Below are 16,631 nucleotides of genomic sequence, written 5' to 3' on the forward strand. Positions count from 1 at the left end.
TCTGAGACTGAAAACCTTGATATTGCAGTCCACCTCTCTGTGGCATTTTTACTCCTGACACAAAGAGCAGGGATGCAAAAATTCCTGAGGTGACTGAAATCTGTTATTATAGAAATGCCCATCAGGAAACACTGTAGGTGAAGTAATTCATGTTTACAGAATGCTTTCAGTTCCTCACACTAAAATGTTAATTATCATTCGTAGCTAGAAAAGGTCTGATGAAAGTATTCAATGAAAAGAATATGATCATCTACATTCAACCTACATTCAAGAAACAGGTCACGGTATACATTTCAGTGTTTTGTTATTTTCTCCATTTTTCAAAGCTATGAAAATGTGCAGCCTGGTTTACTGTGAAATTTGTTTTCAGCATTTCAAATTACAGAAAATCTTACTCTTGCCATATGGTACATAACTTTTGTTCCCACATAATGACCTCAAGGTCTTCACAGCTGGAGAATGTCTAATACCAGTAATTCATTCAGAGCTACAGGGATCTTTTTAATATAGTTTTTAATATCTTAGAGAAATATGTATCTTGAGGAAAAAAACCTCCCAGGTTGATAAATGATCAATAAAAGCTCAGAGTTGCTGTAAACCTAATGACTAAATGCATTGTCCAATCTGAATTGCTAGGTGAGACCCACTCAGAGTTAATTTTTCTTCTGCATACTTACATAAAGCTAGTTCTTACTGGAAGAAAATGAAATAGACAGTGCAAACATGGCACTGATCTACCAACACTTCCAACAGACTTGTTTGATATAGACACAACCATCATGAATGTGCATTTCCTATCCATGATCCTGACTGGCCTAGAGGATTCTCTTGTCAGGGAAGGCTATACTTCTTCCAGTCCTTACTCCAGGCTTTTAGTTTTGCCTGAGATGATGGATTAAGCCATGTAATTCATCTCTACCACTGACTCAGATACAGTGAAAAAAACTTCACCTTGCACTGAAACCACTGTGGACTGTACCTCAAATGTGATGGAAACGTGTCTTCTGCTGTAGACACAGCAAAAGCATCCCTTCTAAGACCACTTGTGGGACACCACCAGACCACCCAGGGATAGACACTTGGACACTGGAGGCTGCAGGACAGTAAGGGAGCGGAACACACAGAAGTGGGATGCAGGTATGGTGTAGGCCAGCCAGGACTGTGAGGAACACTGAAGCATTCTGACTTCCCAGGAAGCATGAGCTGATCTTTCTGAAGAGTCTTCAGTCAGCTCACAGCAGCTGGAACTCCACATCGTGGAGCACATGGCTCAGTACCAAGATCGGCCTCTCACAAAATAAAAGGACAGACTACTCAATTCAGCACAATAAACGTATTCAGACTAAATGTTGTAACAAGTGTTCTCAAAGAGGTATATATCAAAACTAGGGGTTAGCAGAGAAGGTAGCACTGCTGACAGAACTTGATCAAAAAATTCCCTCTGGAGAGAAACATCACTAATTGACTCAAAGCCACATACTATCAAAAGCCCCCAAGCAGATGATGACAAAAGGAGGCATCTTAATTAAGTAAAGCCAATAACTGTGCAAATTTCTATCAAACCAGAACCAGATAGTCCCAAGCCTAGGTTGAATCCTTGCTGTGAGACATAGATACAAGGTACCTGTTGAAGCTACAGATTTGCTGTCAGAACACAACCTCCTTTCCCCTCCAAGAAAGCAGGAAGTCCCCAAAGCTTAGTTATGAGTATGGCTGGGTATTAAAATTCCTTATAAGTATTAACTGGTACTCAGTCTTTTTCCGTGCAGTCATGTAAGAAAAGATACAAAAAAGGAAGTGGAATGAGTCCAACTACTTATCACCAAATCTAAGAAAACCCAGAAGAGTAAGTGGACTGCATGAAAAATGAATATTTGTTTTGCTATCCCCATACCTCTCTGAACCAGCTCACTGCCAGCACAGCAGCATGGAAGCTCTGCACTGTGAGATCCCACCAGAAAAGGACTACAGGAGGTACAGCACCATGTGGTAAAACAGATATTTGTTGGTCTAAAGGAGCTCCAGAGGACTGGCATAGGCAGCTATCTTTGTGCATATTCTAAGATATGGCTTATTAACGAAAGACAGCAGACCTAAGGCTCCTCAGAAAGCTTGAAGACCTTGCAGATCCCAAAAGAAATGTCACTATGTATCTAGAATTGAAGGAATACACAAAAAAGATCAACAGTAAGACAGAATCGAACAAGGAGATCTGATGTCACCATTCTTGAAGCTTGCTGTCAGTTCACTGATCTGCTGAACTGAACCCAGTGCACTGAATAAAAGTTCTCACAAAAGATCATCAACTTAGCACAGGTGATTGTTATATGCAATGACCTGGTTCTGCCAAGCAAACCTATGAATAAGCAAAAGCATGAATAAGACTACTGGCCCAGTGGAGAACTAAAGGCCCAGGCTCTACAAGTTTCACATCAAAGCAAACCATGTCTCCTTCAAAGTCAGTATGTAGAAGTGGGTGTCAAGAATGAAGATGACTGTTTCTCATCTGGGAATTATTAAAAGAGGGGATGACTTGATTGGAACAACAAGGCTAGTCCTAACAGCTAGATTAGATTTGTGAAAAAGCCAGTAAAACACACAGACTCCATCTGCTTTTGTCCTGTGGCTCGTCTGCTGAGGGGACCATTCAAAAGTGAAAGGCATCTGTACTCGGCCTAATAGCAGCACAACAGACAAAGGACTTGTAGCTCAATAGACAAAGGACTTGAAGTTATAAGATTTGTTGGATTTATCCCTAAATGTGCAAATCCACTGACCGTACAGGCTTACCCTCAACAACAGCATCACAGCCATGTCTGCAGTGATGAGGGGTTAGTCTGGAAAGAATCTGAAGGACAAACATGTTGCAAAAAAAATCACCAGCAAAATTCAGGACATGGAAGAACTATCGGCTATAGTTACCAATATCACTAACCCACTGAATGGATGGGAATTCCACTCCTTGAAGGACAGATTAACTTGCTCTGCAAATGAACAGTGGGCAAATCTGAATAGCTGAATAGTGATTAATAAAAGGCAACACTGTGGTTATGTTCTTAGACAATGACCTGATGGGCAAAGATAAGATCAGAAGCCTTATAGGTTCATAGGTTCATAAGGTTGGAAAGGACCTACAAGATCATCTAGTCCAACCATCCTCCTATCACCATCCCTACCCACTGAACTACTAAATCAAATCCCTTAGCACCTCATCTAAACACTTCTTGAACAGCGCTAGGGATGGTGCCTCAACCACCTCCCTAGGCAGGCCATTCCAGTGCCTGACCACTCTTTCAGAGAAAAAATGCTTCCTCAGGTCTAATCTAAATCTTCCCCAGCGCAACTTGTGGCCATTCCCTCTCGTCCTGTCATTATTTATCAGGGAGAAGAGGCCCACCCCCTCCTCACCACAACCCCCCTTCAGGAAGTGGTAGAGTGCAATAAGGTCTCCTCTGAGTCTCCTCTTCTCCAGACTAAACAATCCCAGCTCCCTCAGCCGCTCCTCATAAGACTTGTGCTCCAGACCCCTCACCAGTTTTGTTGCCCTTCTCTGAACACGCTCCAGGGCCTCAATGTCCTTCTTGTAGTGAGTGCCCTTCAATGGCACTTCTGAGACAGAGCAACAGATGTGCCTTAAATTCCAGGCAAATGTATACTCAACCACACAACTTCTATGTATAATGCTCCAGATAGATAGCTGCTTCCACACTCGGTCATCTGTCCAGCTACTGAGGATGCCCACATTGCCACTTTCTGTGCCCTCTGGGCCAGAGATAAGAAAAATGACAGACGAACAAAACAAACTTCTCAGAACCAACACTGTTGCCCTCACTGTGCATGTAGTCATTTGCTCTGGTAGCACACCAACTGAATGCTGCCACAGAGATGCATGAAGAAACTTGTGGAATCAAAATCATGTGTTTGACATAGGCCATGTTCTTTAATGTCCTCCATCAAAGCCAGAAGAAAGTGTCACATGGTTACCATACAGTTTGCAAGGAGTAGGCATGACTGTTGCAGAGCTGGATAGTAGATAAACCCTGCTTTTGGTTGATATAATGAGCATCTTCAATAATACAAGATGGGACAAGTGGCTGACTGCTTATAAAGGACAAAGATTAAGTTCTGTACTTCTTTATCTTTACTTTCTGTCACCACAAGTACAAGGATCAGGATGGGTAAGACATCCTAACTCACCCAAAAAAGGTTCCCCACAAAAAAAAAAAGGCTTCATTAAAAAGGATGGGATACATCTGCACATTGTTATGTTTAAGATGGTTTTCTAAGCTCTCACAGAATTGATTCTTGGAGCAGACTGAATGACCAGCTGAAAAGCTGGTGCAATACAATCAGCAAACAGTCTGCGAATATGGGGATTTGCATCTCAAAACGCTCAGACTGTACAGACCAGAGTCACCACTAGTCTAGAAAGACAGTGATGTCTGACATCAAAGCACAATTGTATTAGGACTGTATTGCCTGAAGAAGTGAAGAATAATTTACAGAGCAAAAGCTATAGATAGAAATCTCATTAGGCAGATTATCTGAGCTGAAATTTCAAGAACCTTTGGTAAACTATTTTTATACACGAGTCAAAGCCAACTCCATAAAAAAACAAGCGATCAAAAGAGGTCAGGGCTTTGGATTTCACACTGCATCCTGCACTAGCATGTCAGCAGATGGAAGCTGAGCACTGAGCGGAGCTTTTGCTTCACCTTGCTGCTGATGCAGAGGGAAGAGTGCCACCTACTGAGTCACTTGTTAGGCTTCCTGCAGCTTCTGCCTTGCCTTTCCTGTCTCTTGTCAGGCTGACCACATCTGATCTGGCTGTGGGGCATGTCAGAGAGCTCCCTGATACCACACGCCTACCATCAACAGAGCTTCCTGCTGTGCTGCATTACTGAAGGCACTGAGGAGGCATTCAGCCTGGGAAATTAAAAGAAAATAGGATTCCCTTTCTACTTAACAGTGGTAGAAAACTAGCAGGAAATCCAAATCAGGTTGTAGATCTCATGGGAATTGCTTCCTGATGATAAGTGAGGTGTGCTGAATTCTCTTTTTATCTGCATAAAGATCTCTGCTATAACAGGCAGAGCCATGGATCAAGTCTGATCTAAAAATACAAGCTATCACACATTTCTTAGGATATACTAGAACTAAAATCATGCAGGCTACAGGAATTAATACTAGTGATTGGTAACTGAACTTTTCTAACTTCTCATGAAGAAGATGAAAGTACACCCACTGCAGATGAACAGTAAGAAACAACAGTTTTTCTGATTTTTTATCAGCTTGGTTATCTTCTTTGTTCTTTTTTTTTTTTTTTTCTTTTTCTTTTCACTTCATCATTTACATGAAGCTTTTGCTTTGTGCTGAGAAATAAGTGGCCTTCTTTCAACAGAAAAAGTTACCCATTTACCATTTTGTGGGTTTTTATACGTTTGGAGTACCACATGCCTTTCCTCTATTTGGGCATCAAACAGTCAATTTTACATGTCCACTTACATTTTAAGTCTCTTTCAGTTATCTCTGTATGGGACATCATCATCACTCTTCTATCTTTCTCTGAGTTCTAAATGTTATTTTTTTTTCTTGGTAGTGTGAATGCAGGCTTACAGAGCCAGTGTATCACCATGTACTTCACTGCCTGACTAACTCACTATTGGACACTGCAAAGAGCTCAGATTCTGCTAGAGCTCCAACACATTCCTTTAAATGAAGCTATGAGGAGTGTATCTATCTAGGTATGGTCAGTGTGCAAGTCAATAATGGAACAAGGATTTTGGAGAGCAGAACCTTCAATAAAAAGCTAGATGAACTACACTGACCTGAAGAAGGAAGGTAGAAGGGAAAAAGTATGAACATAATTTGTTCTGCATATTGATGACAAATACAAAAAGACATTCTACAGCAAGAAACCATAGTAAAGTTTTCTACTGATGTGACACTGAAACACAGAATCTGAACAGGCTGTGTAGTCTTGGTGTTTTTAAAAAAAAGTTAGACAAACTTTTATCAGGGTGACATAGGTATAGGTGATTCTTACGCAGTGTGGGGGTATAGTACAGAAGTCCTTCAGAGGTCTCTCAGACACAGATTGCTCCAGGGTCTCTACACAACTGTGCTAACTTTAATTGATATCCAAATTCATAGTCGTAGTTGCAAAGTCCAATTTGTTAGCTCAGGCTTTAAGATGTGCACATACCTCTGGAAACGTTCAGTTCAGTTTGCAGTGTGCTGCCTCACTCACAACACTGTCAAACTCTAATTTAATAGCCTGTCTGAAGATTTGCATTAGGACATTTTGCAATGTGGAAGCTTCAGGTATTTTTATTTTCTGAGCACTCCGGTTTTATAGCAAGTGATTAGTCATCATAATATTTAAACCATGTAATGCCAATTTAAAGAAGGTCATAATTCTGACATGTGGCTGCTTCAGATAATGTACAGCCTTTCTCCTGCAGTGGATTATCAGCAGTCCTCATCTAACAACTGGTAGGTCATCCTCAAATCACTGGTTAATCACAGTATGTTCAGTTCCAGGCATTTACAAAAATGAAATCTGAATGGTAGACAGACAGATATTTGATGCAAATCATTTGTGTGAAGTTGTACTTCCCTCTGTACATCAAGAAATCATAGGAAACAACTCTGTTTCTGAGGCCCTGATCTGTTTCCCCATGTGTACACCAAGTGATTGGAAAAGGAAGATTTTCACATCTGAACTTTCTCCTGCCAAGAGAAAAACTGGCTTCTGTAGAAATGATCAGGGAAATGAAAATGCTGAATAATATCAACCTGTTTTCTCCTTCTTGTTGGAAAGAGTATTTGTTTTGCTTTGTGTTTTTTTCTTTTCTTTCAGAAATGTCATTCTAAAAAAAACACAACAAAACAAAAACCAATCCTTAACTCATGGTGTATTCTCAGATTCATGCTCTCCAGGCTTGGATTTGCTATGGTCCCCCTTTGGAAGCAATACATTTATGTTATTTCTCTATTCTGTAGGGAAGTGTCAAGACTCCAGGGAGAGGAAGGGGCAGCCTCTCCTGAGATGAGAGCTCCAGGAGAACTGCTGAAGGGCTCTCACAGCCTTGAAGCTCTTCACGTGGTTGTGGATGTGCTTCATGACTCTGGGACAACGTGACACTGGGACAATTACCCCAGGCCCGTATTTCCTGATTTCCATGAGACACATGAATGTATAGAAGAAAACTACATCACCTTCCTGGCAGGACCTACTCTAGATAAGAGAGTCCTGGGTAGCACTCACTCCAGATGAAGCACCACAGAGGCTTCTGGAGAAGCTGCTTGAAATGCTTAACAGAAGGAGGAACAGAGTGCAGGCTGCTAGAACTATACAACAAACTACCTGTGTACAGAGAGTTACTGTTAAGAAGCTGAAGTGCAGAGACAAACATGCATATGTATTATGTGTATATATTTTATATATCTATTTATATATATGTGTATGGATTTTTTTTCTTCTTGTTTTTTTTTTTTGACAAGAAGCTACAGAAATTTGTAAGAAAAGGCCTGAGAAATGATATATGAGAGAAAAAAACAATGCTCTGAGCTGCTGGATAAACTTGCTCAACTCAAGCAGACTCCTGAGCCTTCCTGCCTCTACCAGCTTTAGTGCACATCACTTACACAAAGGGCTGCATAATCCTATTTCAGTACCGTCAGACACCGAACGCCCAGAACAACAGTGTGGCAGTTAGGGAAAGATGCCTCCTTCCAGCAGGAGTACAAGAGAAAGTTGTACCTTGAGAGGGATTATCTCTGCTAGAGAGACGGGATGCATGATTTGCTGTATTCATTTGCATTAAAAATGCTTTCCCTATGCATTGTGCCAGCCTCTGTTTCTGCTCTGTTAAAGATGGAAGTCCCTTATTCCTAGCGTGGGAAACGGGGGAGAGCAGCCTACAAGCTCTTGAGAGCACAAAGAGCCTGGGGCTTGCATTATGAGAGCCCTTTGCACCACTGCATAAGTGGGACTGGAGGTCCAGCTCTACCCAAGCTCCCAAGCACCACGTAGCACAGGCTGCACTCATTTCTAACCAAACATCACCTGTGATTTCAGAATCTCCCCTCTGTGCTCTTGCTGTGAACAACAGTATTGTAAAAAGTCAAAGGATCCGGCTCAGTCCTGTGCACATCTGGTCATCATGCTAAGGAGCAGAGAGCCTTGCCTGAATAATGACAAAGCCCCAAAACAGGGGACAAGATGGTAAAAATGAGTAATAGCTATGCTGAAAGAGAAATGACTTTGGTGAAACTATATACAGAGAACATATTCACTCATTTTTTTCTGTGCTGTTACAACAAATATACTACAGGGACAGAAAAAGAATAAGAACAACCTGATGAGTAAGCAAGCACATAATGCATGGTTGTTTTCACCTCTCTGAAAAAAAAACGTATGCTTGACAAAACCCACAAAAAAACAGTACAGCAGACAGTCTGTTAGGGCCCAGCCCAGCACAGGACTGTCCACCTCACCCTTGGGGGATGGTGTACCCTGCAGCCTGCTCTCTTCTGTCACTGTTTCAAACCATACCAGGAAACTGCCATTGTCCCATTAAACAAACAGTGTGTTGCATCTAAAAGCAGGCATCTTGCTACTGGCATTAAACATGAGGACAGAGGAAAAGAGATCAACTGTTTCCACTTTGCACTTCATTGAGCAGAAGGTTAACTGCGGGGAAGTAATGCTATTCTCTTTATAGCTGCATGTGTTTAGTATAATTTACCTGTGCAGTTCCTGATCACCTCTTTGTGAATTTACAGATTCATATTTTGACAGCTTGCATCCCACATCTACTGTGAGAGAGCCAAGGCACTTCAGTCTGTCCTTGAAAAGCAATGCATTTCTGTGGCTGGAATACAACTCAGCAGTTTTAGTGTCTGTGATTAATAAGGTGGCACTACTAGGAAATATGGTTGTGTTCATGTGAACAGTCAGCGTTATCCCAAACATAACACAAACAATAGCACTGCAGAGTACAGGTAACTTGCTTGACAGTTTTTGCAGAAGAATTTAGCTAGAAGATCTGAAAATTAACAGAAGAAATGCCATTCCAGAATGGTGATCATTTCAATTTACATATGATAATTGCATCTAAAAAGTAGGACACGTAGGCTTAATTTGCAATGTATACGTTAATGAAACCATGCCTGCCTGCAGCTCTCTCCCCATCACTAAGGCAGGGCCAAGGTGCCAACCCTCAGCACGCTGCCTCAGGATGGGGCTGCCCACCTCAGGACGCGCTCTCCCCACACCTCACAGTGACAGTTGCTGCCCATGAGCTCTTAGTGAGATGCCCACCAGCTGCTATGCAGCCTGGTGGAACTGCTGGCTGCTTGTGGCTGAGGTCACCTCCACTCCACAACAGGTCCCACCACAGTGCACTATTTCATTGTTTTTCTTACAGCAAAAACACACGTTATCAGTCTGAATAAATAGCAATGTAGAGCAATGAAAGCAATCAGTTTTAGTGTCCTCCCAATGCCTACTTGGACTTCACACACTTTTTGAACTGTATCAAATGAACCTTACTCCAAAATGAGTTGGAAACTCCCATTTTACTTTACACTGTATGCAACAAATCATTTTGTTCATATCCATCAACGAATAATTACCATAGAATTATTATTTCTCAAAGCTGTTTTATAAATAAGGAAAACAGAGCTCTCTTTCCTTTCTCACATGGATAATGCAATGGGCTCTTATAAAATACACTAAGCACATTCCTGGCCTCCCAACAATCCTTATGAAAATTCAATGAAAGTAAAGAATCCCATGCAATCAAAAGCCTGTATAAAATGGAAGCTGCCAATGTAATTGAAAAATAAGTATTTTCACAGATTAAGTACAGAACCATAGAATCACAGAATGGCTCAGGTGGGAAGGGATCTTAAACATCATCCAGTACCAACCCCCTCTGTCATGGGCAATTTAACTGTTACAGTTCAAGGGAATATTAATTACTGCACAGCTACACTACAGCTGCCATCATCAGCTGACTTCAGTGTCTTTGTAAAAAGAAAAAAATGGAACTGAGTGAATAATTAAGGAACAATGTATGTTAACTATTTTAAGGATCTTTACAAAACTCACTGAACAAACTATCCCATAAATACGTTTCAGTTAGTTCTCCTAAATGAATCATAATGATCTAAGAGATTTCACTGACTAGGAAAGGACATTAACACTTTGAGTCTCATCAATCAAGACGACACAGTCTTTTCAGTCCATTTGGAGGTCGGGATCACTACCACCAAGAAATAAAGCCACCCTTTGCTACCCAATCATCTGCATGCAAAGCAGCTGTGATGTTGAAGTCTCCTCACTAAAGCACTTCAGGCAAAACTGGAAAGGTATGTGGTAAATCAGAATAAATAACGTGATCCAATTTGTGTGCATTTGGAAAAACATCCTGGGCTGTGTGTATCTGGAAGAGCTCTGTTTCTTTCACTTGCTCTTGTATAAGGGAAGAGGATGGCTCAAATGCACAAAACTTCAAACAAATCAGCCCCTTTTTAACTCATATCAGATAAACACAGAAGCAGAATTTTAAGAAGTAGCAATTAAATTAACAGGTAACAGTCCTGCCTTCCCTAAAACAACAGTAATAAGAGCATTTGTGACCACTATACATAAACACTGACATGCCAAAATCCATTTTAAAATCTGTAAGCTTCACGAAAGGGAACTTACAGCTCAAAATGCCATTTCTAAAATGCAAATGCAGTGCCCTACAAACTGGCTCAGTGACCTCTTTCATGATGGCAATTTTAGATATAAAAATCTATAAAAATGTGAAATGGTGCTGTTTGTCCAAATGGACAGATGTACTGCTTACTCCTTTGGTCTGTTTACATCTTCTGTATTCACAAAGCCCAATTCTATCCACGTGAAGGCTTCTGTGCTCTGCAGAGATAGACAGACAGAGGATTTGCGTGGAATTTAGAACTGCCTAAAAGATCTAACAGATGAAACTCCCATCTCCTAGTTTTCACTGCAGAAGATTTTGGAGGTTTATCCACTCACTTAGAAAACACCCACAGTGAGCAAAGCTGGAGCCTATATCACAATCCCCCTCATACACCGCAGCTCCTGACCTCAGCATGATGTAGGACCATGGTGTTGGCTGGCTCACAGACAGAGTGAGCCAAAGGCTGGTGGGAGGAGAGAATAAAGACAAAAGGAAAAAGAGAAGGGCTATGCTGCACTCCTGCTTATGCAAAAACCCCTTGCTGGGAGCAGGCTTTGGCCAAAGCACTGCCAGGTGTATAGGAAACAAAGCGGATAAGAAAACCTGGAGTATTATTTATTGTATAAGAATGGACAGGAAGGAAGGAAGCTGTTTACCTTTCATTCCCTATTAGCCTCCTTGTTTTTTCCTGGAGCTAGTACAAGCTTTTCCAAGGACAACAAATTCCTCTACTGCCAACAAACTAGCTCACCTTGAAGCAGGGAAGGAGCACTTCCACGAGCACTTAATCTCAGCAAGGTCTATGGGCTCAGGGTGCTCCTGAGCCATAGTTGCCATCTCTTCACTGCATGGGCAGAGCAGGAGAAGAAAGCAAACACAGTCATCCTGCTGGGACATGAGGATGCACATATTTAATGGGGCACAGATGGAACTTAGTGGTCCCTTCTCCTGACTATTTCACCACGCCTCTGTCACATTACAGACCAAAAGCAAAAAGAAAATTCTGCAGAGGTGGTGGCTCAGGCTACTTGCTTCTATAACAGATCACTAATTTACTCATTAATATTAAGGTGACATCAAAAAGCAGTTCACATGACTAAATGGCACACAGTTTGAAATTTGCTTTTGCAAGAATGAGAATACTAGATTAAATGTTCTTCAACAGGAAATCAGGCCTGATAGCAAAAACATGAGTCTGGGACTGTGTCTAGATCCTGCTGTGCACTGTGCTGCTAACCAGTATGATTTTCAGAAAGTCAGTGAGAACCTGATTTCTATCAAGAGCTTTGTAACTCTTATCTGCACGAGCTATGCTACTTGTACACACATGTTTAGCTTAAGTATAGACAGCAATCTCCAGCTACAGGAAAATCAAGAAACTGTGTCTTCAAGCATACAATTTCTTTGAGAAAATGGAGTGCCAAACCTGCCTGCCTCTGGTTTAGGCCTCCTATCTCACCTCCTTGCACTTCATGGATTGTACAAAGTGGCCCAACACTGGTTAATGCCCTCTGAAGAAAGAAAACTTATAAGAGCACCCAAAAGTTACCTCTGAAGGCTTTACTGTCAACTTTTCCAAAGTGGAGCAAGGTCAGAATGAAGCATCATCTGTCTGATTGTTAGGGGAAACACACCCTGCTAGGTGATGGGCATAACTGCTGCTGAAAATTGTATCGCGATCTGATAGATTGATGACCATCTCTAAAACAAACGGAGCATGAAATTTATCTTAGAACCAGGATACACACTTATTGCTTCATCTTGGATGTAACATGAAGATCCTGCTTAGATATTTCACAGAGGGGTGGAAGACCAGCCTAAGGCTGTTAAATATGCAGATTCTACAATTCCAAAGGTGTGCTCAGAAGAAATACAAGCTGTTGTGGGTTGTCACACTGTGACTTCACTTCTGCATTGGATGTGGCAGCTACCCCATAAAACTCTCAGTAATGGAATAAACTCTGATCCCTGGTGGCCAGGGGGCAGCAATATTGAACAAGTAGTGGATGGGAAACACAATGACTTTGATTTTCCTTTGGCTGTTTTTACTTTTGTATTTTTCTGGCCTCAAACGATGTCAGAGGGTCAGGCAGGCAACAGATTGTCTACAGAGAGATAATAACTACTCTAGTCATAGATTACAGTATTATTAGTTTTATATTTCTAAACAATGTCAGAAGATATCAGACATCTCTGGAACCTCTGACCTAAACTCTGAAACACTGCTTATAGCATCAGCCAGCATTTTTCAGCAAAAAAAAAGGGATAAAATTTTCTTAAAATAATCACAAACACCTCTCAGTCATGTAGGTTACAAGGCACTGTTTTGTATCCCATTTCCTGAATCAAGTGGCTTAACCCAGTTAAGTAAATTTCCACAGTTTAAGCTATGCTAAGCTGGCACTGATACTGAGAGAATCAACTCACCATCTCATCTCCAGCCACTTTTTCCCCTTATTTTCTCCTTCTCTGGCATGCACATTTATGCAGCTGAACAGTGAAACAAACTGAGAATACAGATTAACACAAGACCAAAAGCTGTAAAATTATTAATTTTAGCACTCTCAGTAATCAAGCAAATTGTGGAACGAAAGCTTAAGAAATCAAAACTTTCCATCAACTGTACTTACAAAGGAGGCACAAATGCAGACTTACATCTGATAAAGTGAAAAGCCCACCTTGTTACCAATATAGAAGGTTTTAATTTCATCTTCCCTGTGTCTCATTTTAAGCTGCCAGCATAGTTGGAAACCGTGAAAGTGTGCAGCTAGGCCTTGTAATGAGAACTGAACTGTGCCCGGCATAATTTCGTGCATATTATTCCTAAATTTCTGCATCCCTGCTATTTCTAACACTGGTCTCCTTGGCTACATTTGTGAATCACAATAAATTGTAGAATATTTGGTTTTCTAAATGCCTGGGTGTAAGAGTTCCTGGGGAGATGAGAAAGATAAGCTCTTTTTGACTTCCAAACTCATAGAAGACTGGAAAAGAAGAAAATTCAGCTCACCAAAACAGAACTGGTCTGATTTATCTGTGTTACACTCAAGTTATTTATTATACTGCTTGGATCATGGGGGTTAAATACAAGCAATCTCAGTGCAATGCAAAAGGAAATATGCCTTTTTTCCATTCTCTTTATTGTGACAAAAGTGATTTTGGTGTACCCTTTTTTGAAAATATGGAAAAGTCTGTATCTTAAAGGAAAAATGGTGGATGTTCAGTTATTAGAGAGTCATGCCAGAGGCATACAAAAGAATGTCTGGATGTAGACATGGCATTATTTGTACCTGCCTGAAATTCACTACATACACCAAAAGGAGCACTTGGAAGGAAAGAAGAAATGATCTGCTTTCCTGAATTAATTCTGCAAACAAGTTTCAATGTTTATCATATCTAATTCAAAGCTCTGTCCAATACTAAAAACAGACCATTAACTTCTAAAGAAAGGCTGTGCTGCTGGTAGGTTTCTAGATGAGACAGTACCCTAAGCAACAGTGGTACTTCTTGCATCACGTTGCTGTTACTACAGCATTACAAATTTGTTTGATACAATATATGGTCTGTGCTGATAAAGATTTGTGTCCCACACTCTTCAAGCCAAACAACAGTATTACTGTAACACCACTTCAAAAATATTTACGCAGTACTGGTGGGAGGGCAGTTAAGCAATGATCCTTGTACATGCCTGAACATAAGACTCAGGTGAAGAACAAAGCTGACAAATAACCTTTCTTTTTACTAAATGCTACTATGTATTCCAACTGTAACTAGTACAAATGTTCGTGCTTTTGCAGAAATGGAAAACAGCAAACGTATTTTCCAAGGAGAGGAAATGTCTAGAGGGAAGACAATAATGTTTTCAATTAACAAGTGAGAGGACCCCATCTTCAAATTTTCTTTCCAGTGAACAGGAGTAGGCTCATTTAATGAAATGCATTTGCAAGGTGGCATATATATCATTTTTTTAGCAGATGAACAATATGACAGTTCTAAAGATGTCTCTAATATAATAAATCTTGCTTTAATTCAAAATGAGAAGATAACTTGAGCTATTAATTCAATGTGATATTACTGCTAAATGCTACTGGCTTTGAGATCAGAGGAATGGAGGGTGGCATACACATGCCAATACTGGACAGTGTTTCTGAAGCTGTTTGTGGAAGCAATGCAAGTAGTGCCGATATCCATGCAGAAAAGTACCAGAAAATATGCTTAAGAGTAGAATAAACACACACACAGTAGCACTGACTAATGTGGAATTGTTAGTATGGCTTTTGGAGGTCACAGCCCAGGAATCCAGACACGTTCTTCCAGTGATCATGCAGATACAGGCAAGGTGGCCGATACTGTGAACTTCCATTTCAGAAATTTCACTTTTACTTCTGAGGAAGTGATATATCACAGACTTATTCTGCTGCCAAGGAGGAAATTGAAAAAAGATACCAGGAAATACAAGCATCTTTTCATTGATAAATGAACTCTTGGTTTTCTTTTTCTTTTTCTAAGTTAATGAAAGTTAATGATTGGTTGCTTTCTTTTACAGTGGCCAGGTATTACCTGGCAGTCTAGCAAATATATGTCCAATATGTATGAATGATTGGGAGAGTAGAGGAACAAAAATTTAGATAGTTTTCTGATGACATTTAATTACAGATGTTAATAAAAACAAAAACTGGCTGTCACCTCCTGCAAAAGAATCTTACAAAACTGGATAGGATAAACAGGCAGATAAAATTCACTGTCAAAGACATACAGTCCCACACTCGACTACTACTCACATGATTCCTAGGTTTCAGTTCTTCAGTACAAGAATTAAGGCCAAATTAATGATCCATCAGCAAAGTTACAAAAAGGTTTTTTTTTCCCCCCAGCATTTTCTGCTGTATAATGTTAATGGACACTGTTGGCATTCAAATAATTTACAACTGAGTGGCAAAAATATTTGCATTTTGGATCTAAGACACCGATCCTAAAATAGTTTACTTCTACATGCAGAAATAGAATAACATTTAGCTATTGAGGAAGTACATTAAAACCTCTTGGGAAATGCCCCCAATGGATTTAACAGGCTAAATGCAAGCTACAGCGTCAATCTCTAAAGAAACAAAAGAAATACTTCTATTCTTATTTAGAAATAAGGTTTAAATCAACACCAGTGCTGAACACTTCCACTCACAGAATCCTGGACTAGGGTGATACATCCAGACAAAAAATCACAAGAGGAACACAAAAATCAGCAAAGAAGATTCGGTAGTGGCACTGATGACTGGAAACCATCACGTTCAAGCTCTAGATGAAACCATTCACTTTTCAGAAGTGCCTGTTTCTTTCTCTTGTCTATATAGGCAGTCCAAGTGACTAGTTCAGATGTAGAACTTGACAGTCTAGGTGTCCAGCATTAGATTACATGAATCTCATGTACCTGGAAACTGAAATAACTTTCACCTGTACCCATTAGGCACAGGAACTCCCCAAGGCAACTGTTCCGAAAGTAATGCCTCCTGCTTAATTATGTTGGCCTATGACATCAGAGGTGGATGTTGGTGGAATGGCAGTAGGAACTGAACCTTGCCACCAATATTTCATTACATTTTATTTCCATGTGACAGGTGGCAGCAGAGGGGCAGTCTGACTGCATGGCATATGACATGGAAGTGCAGATGAAGCAAAGGAATGTCATTGAATTTCTCCATGCAGAAAAAAAAAGGCACCCACTGACATTCATTGATGCTTGCTGAATATTTATGGAGGCGGTGAGTGGTGCATTTCAACAGTGGTGACGACAGTGGTCACATCTGCTTGTGTAGGTTTTTACAAATGCAACATGTAGGCTCTTGTTCATTGCTGAAAATGCACAGCTAGTGGTGTCTATGCTGAAAAATAGCTTTTGTAGCTGTGAATTTGCTCTAT

The 16,631-nt window shown here is 40.5% G+C and overlaps 1 protein-coding gene across 1 annotated transcript in view; it reads right to left on the minus strand.

Moving 5' to 3' along the window:
* The window catches only part of STARD13 (StAR related lipid transfer domain containing 13), a 212,362-nt gene that overhangs the window by 195,453 nt on the left and 278 nt on the right, over positions 1-16,631 (minus strand). The gene's annotated exons all lie outside the window — the stretch shown is intronic.

This window comes from Cyrtonyx montezumae, unplaced genomic scaffold (genome assembly GCF_038088225.1).
Source record: "Cyrtonyx montezumae isolate F1298 unplaced genomic scaffold, pur_monq_1.0 scaffold_12, whole genome shotgun sequence".
NCBI classification, from domain to species: Eukaryota; Metazoa; Chordata; class Aves; order Galliformes; family Odontophoridae; genus Cyrtonyx; species Cyrtonyx montezumae.